This window comes from Rhipicephalus microplus, chromosome 3 (genome assembly GCF_043290135.1).
Source record: "Rhipicephalus microplus isolate Deutch F79 chromosome 3, USDA_Rmic, whole genome shotgun sequence".
In the NCBI taxonomy this organism is placed as follows: Eukaryota; Metazoa; Arthropoda; class Arachnida; order Ixodida; family Ixodidae; genus Rhipicephalus; species Rhipicephalus microplus.
This window is the reverse complement of record NC_134702.1, coordinates 201887164-201903779: the sequence shown is the minus strand read 5'-3', so window position 1 is coordinate 201903779 and position 16616 is coordinate 201887164. Positions and strand designations below refer to the sequence as shown.

Genomic DNA, 16616 nt, shown 5'->3' with positions numbered 1-16616 from the left:
TGCTCTTGCGTTAGTTTCATTCACTTGATATGCTGTAAAACTGGTATGGTATGACATGATTGCATGGCGAGTACAAGCGACAGACCCTAATATAAAAATAATGACATGCGGGTCCTGTAACATGACTCCATGCCACAGTCATGACGCGTTCGCTGCCGTTTTGCTAGCTTCACATATAACAAATATTGTATTACGTGACACCAATGGATGACGAAGGTATGCGACTGCCGCAAACATGATAATCATGATATGCGTGTCATGTGAGAACATGACTACATCTCACAGTCAAGGCAGCAATACATATCGATGCGGTGTGCGTGCTCGCAGGCGTTCGTTTCGTCGCGTCACGCCAGCATTGCCACGCCAGGCGCCGGTCCTGCCATATACTCTCGGTCGCGCACCACGCTGTGTTGCTTTGACGCATGCGGAATTCAGCGCGTCCGGCGTCCCTTCGTCACGAAAAGAGGGGGACGCAGTGTAGTCTGGGTGACGCATCGCCGTGAAATACAGCAAGTCGCATTTTGCGCCGGTGTCAATCGGGCCGCGCCGACGGATGCTGAATGCGCCTGGTGTCAGACTATAAAGTGCTCACGTTTTGCTAACGTGGCGTCGCTGTGCCCAGCGTGCGCGCGCGTCAACTCTACATCAGGTAATATTGGGCCTTTCATGATGCGCTCGCAGCCGTTTTGCTAGGTCCACATATACCAAATTTTGTGTTACGCGACGTCAATGGATGACAAATTATATGACTGGTGCAAACGTGATAATCCTGACGCGCGTGCCATGTAAGAACATGACAAGATACCATGCTCATAGCGTGCTCGTGGCCGTTTCGTTGCGCTAGTTCCACATATACTATATTTGTTATCACGGGACGTGAATAGAGGACGAAGGTAAACGACACATCCAAACACTATAATCATGACACGGAAGTCATGGGTGACATCATTTACCTCAACCTCGTGACGTTGTGATGATTTTAAAGTGACATATCAACCTTCCTTATTCGTGCTTCACATATCATCGATTCCCACTGTACGTGGGATCTGCCAATTTATGGGGGAAGCTCCTTATAGCGGCACCCATTCGTCCTTCGTAGCCGTTGTAGTAGCATGTAACAAGTATAACATTTTGATCTCCAAGGTGGTGCCGGTAATTTTGACCTTCAAGGTGTTGCGTAATGTTGTGCAATTTATTGCTTTGTAGAATGGATAAGGTGCATTTAGCAGTGCTTGCAAAAGACGAGGAAGAGAACCGTGGTTCGTGCTCGTGACAGCTCCGATTTGAATCGCTGAGCGCTTGACCTATGTCCGCTTTTAATAAACGCGTCACGGACTCAACGCTCAACGCGTGCTATCAAGTCGTAGAGGTGCTGGTTCTTTTTTTCACCCTGGAACTTCGTAGCCATACTCTACCTCCACCGTCCATCATGCCTGACGACGCTGCAGCACAGATCAATGCTGCCACACCCCCCGCTCTCCGCTGCCCCGGTATTTCGAGAAAGCGCGACCCAGTTTTATTCAACGGCACTGATGAACTGGACGTCGAGAACTCGCTCGCTTCGTTTGAAAAAGCGAGCGTCAACAACCGGTGGGATGATAACGACAAACTCGGTCGCGTCTACTTCTACCTGAGGGGTGTCGCGGAGCTTTGGTTGAACAACCATGAGGCTGACATTACCACCTGCGCCTCTTTCAAAAGGACCTTCACAGAAGTATTCGGCCGACCAGCAGTGCGCAAGCTCCACGCGTAGTGGCGTTTGCGTGATCGTGTCCAGTGGCCAGGAAAAAGTTTCACGTCTTACTTGGAGGACGTCGTAGGCCTCTGCCGGCGCTTCAATCCGGCCATGTCCAAAGCCGACAAAGTCAAGCATATCATGAAGGGCATCGAGGACGATGCGTTCCACATGCTTGTGGCGAAATCTCCTCTAACCGTCACAGACATCATTTAGCTCTGCCAGAGCTACGACGAGTTGCGAAAGCAGCGCATTTCCATGCGACATCACAGTTTCGACATGACCAGCACGTCAGCACTGAACGTTGGTGCGATCTCCCCAGGTCCGGTAGTATTGACGCACCAAATACAACAGTTCATCCGCGAGGAGGTTGCCCGTCAATTGTCTATTGCTCCCTTTCTCCCTAGTAATAGTTATGGACTCCCCTCGTCACTGTTCCAAACCATTGAGGAGCAAGTATCCGAAGCTCTTCCGCCTACGCACCAGCCACCACCTGTATCAGCGCTGTTGACCTATGCCGACGTCGCGAGAAGGCCTTCACATGCAGTGCCATACAGCACAAACCCTCCTCAACGCCCTCAATTCTTCTACGCACCGCAGGCGCCGACAAGCCCGCAAGTTCCACTTTATCGACGTCCTGCCACCCGTCCCAATAATCCTTGGCGCACACTGGACAACTGACCAATATGCTATCACTGTGGTCTACCCGGGCACGTCGAGCGTTTCTGCCGCCGCCGCGTTCTTCGTCCAACTGCCGTAGGAGCCAATTACAGCTACGACCATACCGAGCAGCAACAGCCAATGCCCTCCCACGCTTCTTCAAACACCTCATTGTTGAACCGCCGCACGTTCAACTCGTCTCGATCACCCTCCCCGCGCCGGCGCTCGCTATCACCAATGCTTCGACGCACCTTGACCGTCCACACGGAAAACTGACCACCGCAGTTCCCGAGGCAAGAACTGCCCTACTGTCGACATCTACAAGGCCTCGTTCCCAACCTGCAAACGAAATCCCCATCTTCATTGAAGGTGTTGCCGTGTCCGCCTTAGTCAATTCTGGAGCTGCTGTGTCCGTGTTGAGCGAAGCAATGTGCCGCAAGTTGAAAAAGATTATGACTCCGCTTTCTGGTGTTTCTCTCCGTAAGGCGACCGCACATCACATACAAACTTCCGTCACGTGCAGAGCTCGTCTACTCCTTTAGGACGTTTTGTATGTGGTTGAATTCGTCATCTTTTGGGTGCACGTTAAAGAACCCCAGGTGGTCGAAATTTCCGGAGCCCTCCACTACGGCGTCTCTCATAATCATATGGTGGTTTTGGGACGTTAAACCCTACCAATCGATCAAATCAATCAATTGAATTCGTCGTCTTTCCGCACTGCTCGCATGACGTTATATTGGGCTACTACTTTCTTTCCATGCATCATGCCGTTGTCGATTGTGCCCGTGCCGAGCTTGAATTATCAGCCATCTCGGACATCGCTCCAGCCAAGACATCTTTTTCTCGTGTCGTCATCGCCGAGGACAGGGACATCCCACCTATGTCGTCTGCTATTGTGCCGATCTCCTGCGACTATGCTTTCTCTACCGCCTTGTTTACACCATCGGCGAAATGAACTTCCCTTAAGCACTTTATTTTCCCATTTGCTCTTATTACGATCGAAAACTCCTCCGCAACCATTTATGTCACGAACCTGCTTTCGGTCCCAACCACTATGTTCGGCGGAGAATGTATAGGGCAACTTGAGGAGATTGATTCAGTCTGCCCTAACTCGCTACCTGGTCGCACAGCTAGCCTCCATGTCGCGAGCGTTAATCTCGATACCATGGCCAACACATCTACTCCAGATGCCTTCCTTTCATTCATTGCTTCGGACCTTCCCAGCGTTCAGCGGACGCAACTTTTGAAGCTTCTCGGCCGCTTTCGTATGTCTTTCGATTACAAGCAACCCAGTTTGGGCAGAACAACTTCGATCGCTCATCATATAAACACCGGCAGCCATGCACCCCTGCGCCAGCGTCCATACCACGTCTCTCAAGCTGAACATCAGATTATTGAAGACCAGGTGACTGACATGCTTAGCCGGGGAGTCATACAGCCGTCCCACAGTCTCTGGGCATCCCCGGTGGTGCTCGTGAAAAAGGACGGTAGCATCCGCTTTTGTGTTGATTACAGGCGCCTTAACAAGATAACGCGCAAAGATGTCTATCCGCTCCCCAGAATTGATGACGCGCTCGACTGTTTGCAAGGAGCGGAGTCCTTCTCTTCACTGGATCTTTGGTCGGGGTACTGGCAGGTACTTATGGATGAAGCCGACTGCCCCAAAACTGCGTTCCTGACTCCTGACGGCTTGTACGAGTTCAACGTGATGCCGTTCGGCTTTGTAATGCCCCGGCCACATTCGAGCGTCTTATGGACAACATACTTCGAAGTCTCGAGGGACATACGGGCCTTTGCTATCTGGACGACGTCGTGGTTTTTTCAAAATACTTCGATACCCATCTCCAGCGCCTCGCAAGTGTCCTGGAATGCCTCACACAGGCTGGGCTACAACTAAATTTGAAGAAATGTCACTTCGCCACACAGAAGCTCGCAATATTAGGGCACGTTGTCGGCAAGGACGGCGTTCTACCAGACCCAGACAAGCTCCGCACCATCACCGAGTTTTCTAAGCCGTCGACACTCAAAGAACTCCGGAGCTTTATAGAGCTATGCTCGTATTCTCGACGATTTATTCGTAATTTCGCATCTATGATGATCTCTTTAACACGTCTACTTGCTGACAGCCAAGGTATTTCGGCATGGTCGTCCACCTGTGAAGACGCATTTGCGAAATTACGTCATCTTCTGACATCACCGCCGATTCTCCATCACTTCGAGCCAGATGCCCCTACCGAAATTCACACGGACGCTAGTGGAGTCGGCCTTGGCGCTATCCTTGCGCAGCGGAAGTCTGGCTTCAATGAGTACGTCGTTTCTTACGCGAGTCGCACTCTGACCTGAGCTGAAGTAATTATTCGGACAGGGAGACAGGATGTCTAGCCATCGTTTGGGCAATCGCTAAGTTTAGACCTTACATATATGGTCGGACATTTGATGTCGTGACTGACCATCACACCCTCTGCTGGTTGCCGTCTCTAAAATACCCATCTGGTCGCCTAGCCCGTTGGGCATTACGACTCCAAAACTACGACATCCGCGTCGTCTACAGGTCAGGGCGCAGGCATTCAGACGCCGACGCTCTCTTTCTATCTCCGCTTCCCCATGACTGTGCAAATGCGCCTGTTTCTACCTACAATTCTGCCTCCCTCACACACGCCAACATGCCATCCGAGCAGCGTCAAGACCCTTGGATAGAGTCTTTAATGAAGTTCCTATCGAAGCCAGCACCGATTACCGCCACTCGCTCGCTGCGGCGCACAGCTCGCCATTTCACCATGCGCGATGGGCTACTCTACCGCCGCAATTACCTCAGTGAAGGTCGCAAGTGGTTGTTGGTCATTCCTCGCCATCTACGTGCCGATAGTTGCGCCTCGTTCCATGCGGACCCCAAATACGGCCACGCTGGTGTAATAAAGACGTATGCACGCCTCCAGCTGCGGTACTACTGGCGTGGAATGTACCGATTTGTCCGCCAATACGTGCGTTCATGTCGAAATTATCAACGCCGGAAGAGTTCACCGCATGCCGTCAGTGGACCGCTCCAGCCGTTGCCCTGCCCATCCCGACCTTTTTGATCGCATCGGAATGGACGTATACTGCCCACTTCCATACACACCTGACGTGAATCGCTGGGTGGTTGTCGCTATTGATCATTTGACCCGGTATGCTGAGACTGCCGCGCTGCCAGAGGCTACATCACGTGAAGTTGGCTTACTTATTCTTCACAAATTTGTTCTTCGCCATGGCGCTCCTCGCGAGTTACTCCGCGACCGTGGACGCACGTTCCTCTCAGAAGCCACACAAGACATCCTGCGTGAATGCAGTGTTGTTCATCGAACGACCAGTGCGTAGGATACCCAAACCAATGGCATGACTGAAGGCTTCAATCGCACATTAGGTGACATGCTGTCCATGTATGTATCTGCTGACCACACGAACTGGCACCGCATACTACCATTTGTCACCTATGCGTACAACAGCGCACTCAGTCCACGACTGGATTTTCTCCCTTCTTTCTTCTATATGGCCGTGAACCTTCCTCAATTATGGATACCATTCTGTCGTATCGCCCGGATAATTCAGAGTCTGCAACTCTCTCAGAAGTCGCCAGCTATGCGGAAGAATGCAGGCAGCTAGCAAGTTCGCTAACTACACAAGACCAAGCACACCAAAAGGACCGCCATAACGCCAACCTGCATCCCCAGTAATATTCGCCTGGAACATTGGTGTGGCTTCGCGTTGCCTCCTCAGCTCCAGGTCTTTCTTCAAAGCTGCTGCCTAAGTATGAAGGCCCATACCGCATCCTGTGTCAAGTATCTCCGGTAAAATATATTGTCGAGCCCGTACAGTCATCCGCAGACCGCCGCCGTCACGCACGTGAGACTGTTCACGTCGACCGACTGAAGCCGCACTATGACCCACCAGTTGTACCTGTGCCTTAACCTATCACCAGGATGGCTCCTTTTCCGTGGGGGAGCGATTTGTAGAATGGATAGGGTGCATTTACAGTGCCTGAAAAAGACGAGGAAGAGAACTGTGGTTCGTGCTCATGACAGCTCCGATTTGGATCTCCTAGGAGACAAGACAAGACAAGATTTGGATCGCTGAGCGCTTGACCTGCGTTCGTTTTTAATAAACGTGTCGTGGACTCAACGCTAACGCGTACTATCAGCTTATTTATTTTGTTACGCTGTAGTGAACTCCTTACTTTGGGCTTGAATTCAAACACATGCCTATACAATAACTACTTTGAAAATGTTCAAGTGTGCGTGCGTGCGTGTGTGTGTGTGTGTGCGTGCGTGCGTGCGTGTGTGTGCGTGCGGGCGTGTGTGTGTGTGTGTGCGTGCGTGTGTGTGTGTGTGTGCGTGCGTGCGCGTGCAAGCGTGCGCGCGCGTGCGTGTGTGTGTGTGGGCGTGCGTGTGCGTGTGTGTGTGTGTGTGTGTATGTGTGCAGTTTTCGAAGTTGTTTCTTCTCATATACTCAAAGACTGTATGGCATTTATTGAGTGTCCGTGGCTTCAGCGTTCTCAGTTTTTTTTATTCATATGATATATAAGGAGATGTTGGCGCACCATTATGGCGCCGGCTACTCCTTAGCCGTTGAGTGAAACTTGAACACATATCTTGAAGCGAAACATACAAAGCAGTGCATTGAAAATAGAAAACTCGGGCACAGGTATGCAAAGACACACTTATACGCACATATCACAACATAAAGGTAAGGAAATGTTCGAAAGTCAATGAATAAAGTTTCCTATAATGTCCCTCGTTAATATTCGGTCCACCAGCACAAAACAGCAGAGCACACGTCTGGTCCTTATAAAGATGCATTCACTCGTATGTACATATTAGTCGACGCGTCATTCATTTCACAACACTCGCATGATGGGTGTCACATGATACTGTACATAAGAAGTACATGTGTTACAAATGAAAGTTCATTATTTCTTAATACTTGGCAGCAATCCCGCTGTCTTGTAAAAAACGTGTTAATGTTTTTAAAGCGTGTGACTGTAAAACTCCAGTAGGCCACGGGCCCAGAATGTTCATCATGTTAACCAGCCTGCGGTCTGATGCCAACAGTTCGGACTTAGGACGGCGTCTCAGCGTGTCATGATGTGGAGAGTCTATGAGAAGGTGACATACGTCTTCATCTATAAATGAACATTTGCATTCGGAAGGTTCACCTCTGCCAATTCTGTGCAAAAAATGTTTTGTGTATGCGGTGCCTATATAGCCTCAATCGGTGAATTAGAGTTTCCATACTTCTATCTAATGCCAGCGTAATTTCGAATTCAATAAATAGATTGATGTGATATAAATCGCAGCTCTTTGTACTTTGGCCAAACAATGCAGTTTTGCTCATTCTGAGAGTTGTATTCTTTATAATACTACGCAATTCAGTTTTCGAAATTGGTAAAGAAACAGTAACGTCCTTACGATGTGCTTGTCGTGCTGCTTCATCGGTAGCTGTGTTTCCAGGAATGTTGCAATGGCCAGGTGTCCACTGGAATTTCATCTCATGCTGCGCCTTCTTTGCTTTGGTGAGCTCTTTCAGCGTTTCGTATGTCATACTATCACTTATTACTGTCGTGTTTGTACCGGAGAGTAATCTTAATGCGGCCTGCGAGTCACTGATAAGTACCCATTTTCTAGCGTTTGCTACCGAGTTTATAAACTTTAGAGCATACAAAATAGCGAAGAGCTCAGATGTAGTTGATGACGTCATGCGACATAATTTAAACGATTCCTGAATATTAAGCGGTGTTATGATAAATGCCGATGTTGAAGACGTTGTAGTACTTGAGCCATCTGTGTAAATGTGTATGTATCCTGGATACCACATGTGTATCTGGTAAAGCGCTAGTTGTTGAGCAGCTTGGATGAACATCTCTCTCTTTCTGATAATGCCATCCTCTGAGAATTCAATGCTTGGTATTACAAGCAGCCATGGAGGATAGTCTAATTCAGAGCTCCAAAATTCGTTTCTCGGTAATATATGTGCATTACTCTGTACATCGTTATGAGCATTACTTTTATCTCTTAGTAAAATCTCCAGTGCCAATGGGTGGTCCTGGTGTTGCGTCTGTAGGCGAAAAAAATGGCGGCATGTTTCAATTGTTCTCATGACTGGAAAGGGTGGTTGTCGAGTCTCTGCTATGACAAGGCTGCTGAAAGTCGCTCGTGGAACACCTATGCAGACGCGCAGTCCCCTAGCTAATAGTCTTTGAAGTCGTTCCTCTGAAGTGCGGGAAAGGCCGTGTAACACTGCTGCAGAATATGCAACTTTTTGTCGTATAAATCATTGTGAACAGCAAGCATGAATGATACAGATCCGCCCCATGATGTCTCAGCAATTCTGCGGAGTATATTCACTAGCGTATTCACCTCGTTTTCGAGTTTCTTTATGTGAGGTGCCCATGATAGCTGCCTATCAAGTATTACTCCGAGAAACCGATGCTGTGTCACAATCATTAGTGGTTCTTCTTCTAAATTGAGATTGAAGTTCTTCAACTTCTTACGGGTGAAGGGCAATACAGCTGTCTTTGCGTGCGATAGAATCATTCCTCTTTCTTTTAAAAAGTTGTTGATAATATTTATTCCGTCGTGCAATGCAATCTGAATTAACCGTATGTCCGTGCCAGATGCCCAAATGCACACATCATCTGCATATAAGGAGTATTTCAACCTGGAAGGCAGTCTCTTAGCTAAATCAGCCATAAGACAGTTGAAAAGAAGAGGGATGAGTACGCTTCAGTGTGGCACTCCCTGTCTGACGTCATGTTCTGCACTTTTTCCTTCGCTCGTCTAGATGAATATTTTACGACCTGATAAAAATTTGCATACCCACCGCAAAGACCTGCCAGACAGTCCGAGTTCCAACATACTCAGCAGAACATGAGTGTAACTGACTGTGTCAAATGCCCTTTTGATGTCCATGAACACTGTGAACGTCAAACTACCACAGGCGCGTTCATGCTCCACATACGTTGCTAAGTCCAGTATTGCATCCATTGTGCATCTCTGTTTCCTAAAACCTGTCAAGTAGTTAGAGAATACACCTGTTCTGTTGCACCACCATTGAAGTCACGCATCAATCATTTTTTCCGTTACCTTACATAGACAGCTTGTCAGACTGATTGGACGGAAGGATTGAAGGTTCAAGGGCGTCTTAGCCGGTTTTAAGATCGGAATGATGCGAGCAGACTTCCAAGACTAGGGTACAATTTCTTGCGTCCATAGATTATTGTAAATATCTGAGAGAATAGTTGTGCATGTGGGCCCAAGGTTCTTTAGCATATTGTACGTAATGCCGTCCGGTCCAGAGGTCGATTTTTGACGACATGATGCTATAGCACAATGCAGCCCCCTTAACGTAAATACAGGGTATAGTTGAGGATGCTGGGCCCAAAAGCAAGCAATAATTTCTTGGCTGGCTAACGCGACAGAATTATCAAATAGGGCACATTGTGATGCGGCGGGCCTACTGATAAGTTGACGAAATTCATCTGCTACCACAGCTTCTGGTTTGTCCAAGGCTACAGCAAGAGCACGAAATGGGAAGCTCTGTGATACAGCGCCACTAAGTGCTCGAATTACAAGCCAAATTCTCGGAACAGGTGTGTGGGGAGAGAGCGTGCCACAGAAATCACGCCAGCGTTGTTTACCTAAATTTTCGCGTAGTCTGCGCATTACACTGTGGATTTTCTGTGCATTTTTGTATGCTTCTAAACTTCTGCTGCGTCGATATGCCTTTTTTGAACGTCGTCTGGTAGCTCTTAGATGTTCATACTCTCCATCGACTGCAGCATAATCTTTTGGAATTGAGATTTTCTTTGTACATTTATTCGCATTATCTTGCAGAAATACAGTAAAGCTTTCAACTGTCATGAGTTCACTATTTTGGTTTGTTAGGTGGTACCGAAAAGCTTTCCAGTTCGTTGGTTTGCTTTAGCGTTTGGTGTCGTCTTTTCGGAAGTAGGGGTGATTTATTAGTATGGGAAAATGGGCACTCCCACGTGTTTCTACATCCGTTGTCCATACCACACCATTCACTAGATCTTGGGAACACAATGTTACATCGATGCAACTCGAGTAATTGTGCCCTCGGAAAAACGTTTGGGAGCCGTCATTTAAAATTGTTAAATTGCATTTGTCTGCAGCACACTCAGCAATGTTCCCACGTGCATCACATCGATCACTACCCCGGATTATGTTGTGCGCATTAAAGTCTCCGCATATTAACGTGTATGAATGAGAAATGTTGAAGATATTTGTTAGCTCTTCCACCGAAATGCGGCTTGAAGGTTGTAGGTAAATAATGATCACTGTTGCGCACTGCTCACCAAAGGATACTTTGCAAGCGACGAATTCCGGGAAGACCAAATCACTTGAGTGAACTTGGTGAGAAGGTAGGTCCTTTCTGACGCAGAAATTCACTCTGCTAGGACTACTTCGACGAGATGACTTATATATCACGTAGTCGAAGAGGCGGAAATCATCATTCATTCCTGCCCCTTGGATGCAAAGTATTGGAAAATTATACTGCAGAAGGAGTTTACGGAAGTCAGCACACTTCCTAAGAAGACCATTGGCATTCCACTGATTTATGGAGACATCTTTGCAGCGCTTATTCATATGTTACTTGTCGCAGGTTTGACCCGGATTGTTGACACAATAGTGCTTCCAGAAGCAGCAGGGCTTTTACTTCTGGCAGATTGTTTGCTTCCGGTAGAGCAGACAGGATTGCCTTAAGTGCTGCGAAAAGTATTGGCAGAATCAATTACATGACTGATGCAGAGGCACGGTCTCCATTGAATGGTTGATTTTCTGAGGCCTGTTGAGAATGACGTGACGTTTCGATGCTGTAGTTGGGGTGAACACTGGCACTGTCGGTTTTGCTACTTTCCGGCAGAGGTCGCGTGGGCGTTCGCAGCTTTGACGCGTAGGTTGTGTTACTCGAAGGTACCTCTCGTGAGTGATCTCTCGGGTGTGCCCCTGGCAGTTCTCTTGACGGCTCTCTTGGCGTGCTTGTCGGCTGTTGTTGCGGTAGCCGCTGAGGTGGATCACGTACAGGATGAACAGTATCAATTCATTGGGGCGCGGTTTTCTTCCATGAATGAGCTCATGCTGACGCATTTTTTCAGCAGTTTTACTTTGCGGGCAGCCTGAATATGAGGCAGCGTGATTACCTGCACAGTTTGCAAACTTAGGCTGAAGAACAGACTTGCACTTATTGTGACGGTGTTCTTCTGAGTAGATCTTACATCGGCGTGGTTTACGGCAACTTTTCGCCATGTTTCCGGATCGCTGGATGTTATAGCGCCGAAGTGCTGACCAAGATATTCTGCCACTGAGTGACTGGTGAATCCTAAGTAGATTCTTCCTGGAATCGGGCGGTCATCTCGAAAAGTCAGTATCACTGAGTGAATTGGACGCGACGTTACTCCTCCATCTTCCTGGCAGTAGTATTTTATTTGCCGTCGCGCCAATATAACCCCTGCATCTCTCAAGTACTCTAGGAGGTGTTCATCTGAATATTGCAGAAGAACATGTTTTACTTTCCCAACGTTCCGAGTGTATGACTCCGGGATGAAAGGCTTAACTTTCAGGCCACCTATATTTGAAAGCATCAGAAGACGCTTGGCTGAACTTAAGGAAGCAACGCTGACACTGAAGCTTCCATCTCTGGTCGTTCTAAATGACTGCACTTTTTTTTAGCAGCGGAAACTACTTCAGCTGACACTCGATTGGTGTTCACTTTCCAGAAGCTAGCACCTTCGGCTGTTGGACGAAAGACGACTGGGATACCCTCTGCTCGTTTCTTTTTATAAGTAACCAACGTAAATGGTTCATCGTTGCCCATGTCTTCTTCATCACTTAGGTAATAGTTTGACGTTTTATCGTCGAGAGGATTCTCTTCTAAGCGAAGCTTCTTGCTCTCAGCTTCATCGTCTTCCATTGCTGCTGTGCTCGCTGGAGCCACTTCGCGGTTGTGAATGAGAAAACGTGCCGGCTTTATGATGCTTGGGCGCACCTGTAAGCCCCCAGGCTTTTCATTGTGTCCTGCAGTATCACTCATGTGGTTTAACGCACTTGGACGAGCATAAGGCTCGTGGCGATGGCTACCAACCACCGTAGTGGTCGCGTACTAGCCAAGTCTTTGATAAAGGAACCTCGTACCTGTAGGGCGCCGAGTTCTCGAAGTCTTCACCCGGCGTCTTCTTGGCACACCGCGAAGAAATGGATGTCAGCGTAATAGTCCAAGAAAAGAGCAGAAATTGAACAGTGCACAGAAACAGCGAGTGAACAGATGCACTTCTTCTTCTTCGTTTTTCCCTTTTCTCTAGGCGCCCTCCTACAGTGGGAGAATGCCTGGAGCGTGCGCAAGTGTGTCTACTTCCAGTCAAGCCAAGTGCATTACAGTTGGACTCGCGAGAAACGTGAACAATCAGCAAAAAGCTGTCACTCAGGAAACAATCTCTGTTCTGCTGGTGCTGATGATGGCTTGTATATACGGATCACACCCACTCCGGGGGATCGGCTCTTAACAGAACAATTAGAGGTGATCACATGGGTATTGTATATACAATGAATTATGAAATGGCTAGAAGAACATTATGTTAATAATATTTGAGTTTGGCAATCAACAACGCCCTCATTGAATGAGTGATTTTTCTACAGCAGAACAAAGATCCCGATGACAATGACCCGTCATCTGCTCAATGCGCTGACCGCGGAGACACAAACGCATGCTAAACGCCGCCACATTAGCCCCGCATCTCGTTGCGATTCATAGGAAAACAAGAGAAAAAAGGCGCGCACAATCCCTTTTTGCATCTCAATATTTTTCTAGTTTTATTATTGTCTTCAAGTAACAAAAATATGAACTACGCATGTCGTGTTAAACAATTATCGCCATGTCACGTGCCACTGTTGGCAACGTCAGAGCACAGTCGTCTACGTAGAAGACCAACGTCGCGGCACTGCCGTATACGTATAGGGCCATTCATACGTGCATGACGTGCTACATTTAGTTGGGCGTACATAACAAGCCCACGTACGCAGCACTGCCGCAGGAGACAAGTGCGCATGTGCAGTGCGTCAGGCATCGGTTTCAGAGATGTGCACGTACGCCCGAAAAAAGAAAAAAAACGCGGCGTGCGTAAACGCGACGAGGCGAAGCGTACGCGGCGTAACGCTCTCGTGATATCTCGATTGAAGTAGGAACCAGATAGCGAAATGGCCGCGACGGCGTCGAACGCAGAGAGCAACAAAGCCTGCCCGCATCGAGTATATTAAAGACAATAGTCTTTCTTGGGGACTTGCGACGAAAAAATTTTGGTCTGTGTGTATGTCTGTACTTTTGTCTGGCTGCTCTAACGACACCTGAAACGGCATCAAACGGCCAACCCCATCCGCAGCGCCCACTAATATTGCTCAAGGGTTAGCGTTCATAGTTCTGTGATTGTAAATATAATCTATTATTGCGCATATCTCAGGCACTATACAACAATGCTACGATGTTTTGTATGTCTGCCTTTATACTAGAAGAGACACACACAAGTAACTCTAAGGAATTCATCGCTTAATCGTGGTGCGCTGACAGTGTAAGGCGATGCTCAAAAAAGGTGTTTCCAACGCTTTGCTACGACGTCACGGTGGTGGCATCTGTCCGTCTCTTTGCGTTCAACACCCTAATTATCACCTCCGAGAGTGGCACGCATCTTTCTCCGCGGGCTGCACGCCTTCGCTTTCGAAGATAACTGCCAGATGGCACTTGTGTCTAACATGCCTCGATGTGCTCGTTCGCCTCCGCTACACGCTGGAGGCACTCTAACGCAGCGCCTGAAGAATACCATTCACCGATTTTCTTGCACAGAACATCAAATAAACGTTTTGTTCACTCACTCCAGACGCAAGACTATCGTCTTTCGACGACATTAGCGATGTAACATGCAGATTTGGAACCATTTTTTTTACATTGAAGGACGATGCTGAGCTGCTAGCGGAAGTAGAAACGAGCAATCCGTTTAGGCATCCGGAGATGTGGAAAGACATTGATTGGCGGCTCAGGGAAGTCCTGAAAGAACGATTTACAGCGCACTGTGTGCGCGAGTGCTTGGACCTGTCGCTGTTTTATTTCTGAAAACGTACGTCTTGTTGAACCAAACGTATCTTGGTACGGTGAACCAGAGGTAACGTTGAGCGCTTCGCATGCAGCGTCCGCGACGTATCGTGCCGCGTACGTTTATGCTCGTTACGTGTGCCCAGCTAAGAGTGTCTTTTCTCTGGGTGCACGCCCACGACAAGATGCGGAGCAGCGTTCATCTTGAAATTGGAACCATTTTTTCGGCGCGTAGCAGTGCACATTTTGGTAAACGTGATTGCGAATGCCCCTAATACGCATTGCACTTGTCAGCTCAAATTGTCAAACCTGGGGAGTGACCCTTTAAATCAGTAACAAGTCCGCCACAATGGTGGAGCGATTGCGGTCATGAAAGTCGCGGAAACGAAGCGCCGCCATTACATTCTGATGTGCAGTCAAGCAAGGCAACTTGTCACGACCGCAAAACCCAGCGTCGGGTCGAAGGTAGCAGGTATATCGCAGACATCGAATTCTTCTTTTTGATTTGTAGAGTTGGCCTCGCCCAAACGGGCAAGGCCTCACAAAAATTTGCCTATAGGCTCATTTAGTTGTCCTTCCCCACGGCAATCTTTAGTAAAAGGCGAAAGATTGATTCGACCAGCTGAGGAAGGACCTGAGCAGTGATTAGTCCAAGGTCCACATTCCGGGGATGTTGAAAAATGGCCAGAGCACTTGGCCAAGTTTTTATAGAGGCTTTTTGTAGGTTTCTGGCTGTTAATGTGTATACATATGTGTTGTCATGGATTTTTTCTTCACTATTCACATTTTTAACGCATACCTTTTAAATAACGGATGTCAAGTATAGCCATCTTTATTTTAGTTTATGCTCCCACATTGACGAGAAATGCTTGCAGCCGTGTACACTTCCATCAAGGTTTGTAAGTGCCAGAGTAACGGCATGTGAGCACGCGTCTATTTCATACTTCGCGCGCTTCGTATTTTGTAGTTTTAAGGGGCTAAGCTCCTTAAAGGGTCCCTGAAACGGTTTTTAATACGAAGCATTTCTTATTGAACTTCGGCGACATTGAGCGTATCTATCTATCTATCTATCTATCTATCTATCTATCTATCTATCTATCTATCTATCTATCTATCTATCTATCTATCTATCTATCTATCTATCTATCTATCTATCTATCTATCTATCTATCTATCTATCTATCTATCTATCTATCTAGCCGCCAACGACTTTTAGCTCTCTGGCCATTTCGATGACGGTATCAATACCAAACTTGGTATGGCACAAGATGACTCTATGAAGGACATATTTGACTAGTGACAACATGAAAATCCTGACATTTATGCCTTAAATTTCATGATTTACATGTCATGGGCTTGCTGCTCTTGCGTTAGTTTCATTCACTTGATATGCTGTAAAACTGGTATGGTATGACATGATTGCATGGCGAGTACAAGCGACAGACCCTAATATAAAAATAATGACATGCGTGTCCTGTAACATGACTCCATGCCACAGTCATGACGCGTTCGCTGCCGTTTTGCTAGCTTCACATATAACAAATATTGTATTACGTGACACCAATGGATGACGAAGGTATGCGACTGCCGCAAACATGATAATCATGATATGCGTGTCATGTGAGAACATGACTACATCTCACAGTCAAGGCAGCAATACATATCGATGCGGTGTGCGTGCTCGCAGGCGTTCATTTCGTCGCGTCGCGCCAGCATTGCCACGCCAGGCGCCGGTCCTGCCATATACTCTCGGTCGCGCACCACGCTGTGTTGCTTTGACGCATGCGGGTTTCAGCGCGTCCGCCGTCCCTTCGTCACGAAAAGAGGGGGACGCAGTGTACTCTGGGTGACGCATCGCCGTGAAATACAGCAAGTCGCATTTTGCGCCGGTGTCAATCGGGCCGCGCCGACGGATGCTGAATGCGCCTGCTGTCAGACTATAAAGTGCTCACGTTTTGCTAACGTGGCGTCGCTGTGCCCAGCGTGCGCGCGCGTCAACTCTACATCAGGTAATATTGGGCCTTTCATGATGCGCTCGCAGCCGTTTTGCTAGGTCCACATATACAAAATTTGGTGTTACGCGACGTCAATG

At 47.9% G+C, this 16616-nt stretch overlaps 1 non-coding gene across 1 annotated transcript; it reads right to left on the bottom strand.

Annotated features, from left to right (window-relative positions):
• Positions 1 to 15041: 15041 nt before the first annotated feature.
• On the bottom strand, positions 15042 to 15166 carry LOC142804330 (U5 spliceosomal RNA). Its single transcript, XR_012894596.1, has one exon. It is a non-coding gene; the product is annotated as a U5 spliceosomal RNA (small nuclear RNA).
• Positions 15167 to 16616: the final 1450 nt, after the last annotated feature.